At 43.8% G+C, this 3,574-nt stretch overlaps 1 non-coding gene across 1 annotated transcript; it reads right to left on the bottom strand.

The window, feature by feature from the left end:
- Positions 1 to 1,007: 1,007 nt before the first annotated feature.
- Positions 1,008 to 1,080, bottom strand: TRNAC-GCA (transfer RNA cysteine (anticodon GCA)). The gene has a single exon. It is a non-coding gene; the product is annotated as a tRNA-Cys (tRNA).
- Positions 1,081 to 3,574: the final 2,494 nt, after the last annotated feature.

The following is a 3,574-nucleotide window of genomic DNA, read 5'->3' as shown; positions in this document are numbered from 1 at the left end:
AGCTTTGTGGCCAAAAAACTAAAATATAAAACAGAAGCAATATTGTGACAAATTCAATAAAGACTCTCAAAGTGGTTCACGTAAGAAAAGAAGAAAAACAAATGGCCCTAAATCCTTTGTCCTGTCTCAGTGGTTCTGACAACACAGAATCCTTGGCCTGAGAAGTAAAATTAGTTACATGTGTTCTCTGGATATCTCAAGTTGATTAGACTTGGATGAGAACTGGTGTCCCACCAAAGTCACTAACCTTGAGAGATATCTGCTACTTTATAGGTAGATGGTTGGCATCAACTAGCCAATAGAAGTTTCTGTTTGTTTGCTTTTATCCATTGTCCACACCACATGGCATGTGGGATCTTACTTCCCTGACCAGGGATCAAACCCACGTCCCCTACGTTGGCAGCACAGAGTCTTAACCACTGGGCCACCAGGGAAGTCTCTGGAAGTATTTGACACTGTGATCAACTGATCTGATTACTTCTGGGGAAAGCTCAATTGCAAGGTGAACAAAGAAAGGTCTGGCCACTTGAGCTCAAGTTTATTTCCCTAGCAACCCTGAGATATTATCTTGGAAGAATCTAAAATATACTGCAGACCCCAGGATGATGAGAACGAAAGCCCAAAGTGACAAGGGATGGAAAATTATCCTTCTACTTCTTGTTTCCATGTGTGTGCTAAACCAATTTTCGCTTTACAGTTACAATTACTCTTTGCAGGAGGGTGCATTGTCCTTATAGCCTCAAAGAACTTGACTGGCAGGGCCAGTTTTATCCAGGAAAAATGAAAGAATACAATACTTTCACAGCTTCAGATAACATGGACATACCCTGGGGCAGCCTACTGGTAAACCTGAGGTGATCAATAGCTCCTTGAGTGAGTGAAGTCGCTCAGTCATGTCTGACTCTTTGCGACCCCATGGACTGTAGCATACCAGGCTCCTCCCACCATGGGATGGATTCTCCAGGCAAGAGTACTGGAGTGGGTTGCCATTTCCTTCTCCAGGGGATCTTCCTGACTCAGGGATCGAACCTGGGTCTCCTGCACTGCAGGCAGACGCTTTAACCTCTGAGCCACCAGGGAAGCAATAGCTCCTTAGAGATGAAAATAAACTTGAAGAGATAAATTTACAGTGTGTATGGTATTGTCATATCTTGTCTTTTAAAGGAACTAAAATGCTATGGTGAGGTAGAAGGATGAGTAACACAAATATTTACCTCTATTCAACATTAAAAAATGACGTGTTCACTTTAAAAAGGACCAATATTGTATTGCAACCCTTTATCAACGGGGCTTCCTTGGTGGCTCAGATGGTAAAAAATCTGCCTGCAATGAAAGAGACCTGGGCTCGATCCCTGGGTTGGGAAGATCCCCTGGAGAAAGGAGCAGTAACCCACTCCAGTATTCTTGCCTGGGGAATTCCATGGATGGAGGAGCCTGGCAGGCTACATTCCAAGGGGTCACAGAGTTGAAGGTGACTGTCTGCTTCGCAGAGGGCATATGGAAATGCCAGAGTGTTTCCTGGTTTAGCAAGTAGACTCCGATGTCCCAGAGGGAAGGAGTTCCCACAGAGGGCGATCTGTATGACCCTTGGCCTTGTCCTCTGGTGCTGGATCCTTGAGTTATTTCCTGGCCTTCTAGGGACCAAGCTCTCCAGTGGCATGGCCAACTCATAGCTCTCCTCTGAGTCAGCTACAGGTGGGCTTGTAGCTTCTAGATGGGGCTCTTTCTCCTCCAGAACAGTGGTTGGGAGCCACCCTTGAGTCTAGTTGGGTGTGAGAACTCATTTGGGAGTACTTATAGTGGAGAAGGAAATGGCAACCCACTCCAGTATTCCTGCCTGGAAAATTCCACGGACAGAGGAGCCTGGCGGGCTACAGTCCACGGGGTCCCAAAGAGTCAGACAGGACTGAGCAAGCGTGCACACATTCACACCCATAGTGCAACAAAGGGCAGGCTAGAGTATGGCGCATGGATCATTTTCTGGGTCACCCCCACCCGCTGTAGCCTCAGTGGCTTCTATGCTGAGCCTTGCCAGGCGCAGGCTCTGCGTGACCCCTCTCTTTGTTGGAGACATTTTTCTTTATTTATTTTCCTTTTTTTTTTTTCTTTTTGCTAGATATAGTTGGTACCCTTGCCTCCAGGGAGCACTTGAACATGGGGACTTTCTGGAACTCCCTTGAAACAGACCTGACCACAAAGCACTCGTTCAGGTTTAGATACGAACAAGAATAAAAATTGGGGCTTGGTTAAATGTCACTTTCTTTTGGTCTACTACTGAACCAGATAAGGCAGTGCCAAGGGAAACATACATGATCGATGACGCGGTGAGTGGACCCAGCCCTCGATTCTGCCCTGGGATTTCACAGAGTTCTCTCCAGTGGTCAGTACAACCCCTGAGGAGTGTGAAAGTTGTTGGGTCAAAGAACTGTGGGCCCCTTTGGCTGGAAAATGCAGCTGACTACATCAGTACCCAAGAATCTACGTACTACTATATAAGGACATCTTCACAGCATCACACAATCATATACTCCTATGTTATATTCTTAGTGCGTCATTGGGCCCCTGCCATGCTGGATGTAGAATACCCTAAATTCTTTACTTAAGTCCTAGTGTCTGACTTCGTGCCAAGGGAAAAACATAATACATATTTTGGCTAAACGTCAGGAGACATATGTTCTAGCCCTGGCTATGCCCCTAACTAACCAGTTGTGCAAACGTACACAAATCACATAATCTCCCAGGACTTTGGTTTACTTAACTATAAAGTGAGCAGTAGGTGGGATCTCTAGTCCTTTCTAGACCTAAAGTTCTACAAGTCTGATCCAGTGTCTCCCTCAGGTATAAAAGTGATAGAATTGTAACCCATAGGCTTCTGGGCCTGGTGTAGGGGATGGATAATGTGCTTTTGAAATAAATCATAAAACTGACCTAAAAGCAAGAAACACAAGTGAGTGATTATGGACTTTAAGCATCAAGACAGCTCTAAATCTCATTCAGCCAAAAGGCACAGCATCTGAGAAATTCCAGATGGGCTGCTGATCGTTTCACGTCCTAGGGAGTTAGGAGGAAGATAATCTAGATCTTCTTTAGATTTAGAGAAATTTGCTGGTAAAGTGAATGTGATGGGAACTTGAAGAGAAAGTGAATTCTTGGTAATCAGGGTGAAGATGGTCAAGTGAAAGAAATACTTTAAAATTTCTAGGCGAAATATTAAGCTGTATCAAGCAAATGAGATACTGAAGAGGCAAACAATTGAGGAGTTTTAGGATAGTCTAGAATATTTTCACCTGATTATACAATCATAAGAGATGCTAAGCAATGAGAAAAAAAGAGACATAGGAAATTTAGTTCTCAAAATAATTCAAATTTAATAAAATATGTGTAGTCCTGGAATGGTAACATAAAATCAATAACCTCTTCCCTTTCTTAGTAAATGTCCAGCTATCCATCCAAATAATTCAGCCAGAAACTAAGGAAAGTTATCCTAGGACCTTGCGTCTCACTCTCATTCATCCAGTTGCCAAAGTCTTTCCATTCTTAAATGAATTCATGTCTCATTTTTGTCTCCACTGCC

The sequence above is a fragment of the Dama dama genome, chromosome 7, assembly GCF_033118175.1.
Source record: "Dama dama isolate Ldn47 chromosome 7, ASM3311817v1, whole genome shotgun sequence".
NCBI lineage: Eukaryota > Metazoa > Chordata > Mammalia > Artiodactyla > Cervidae > Dama > Dama dama.
The sequence above is the reverse complement of the archived record's forward strand: the minus strand, read 5'-3'. Positions and strand labels throughout refer to the sequence as shown.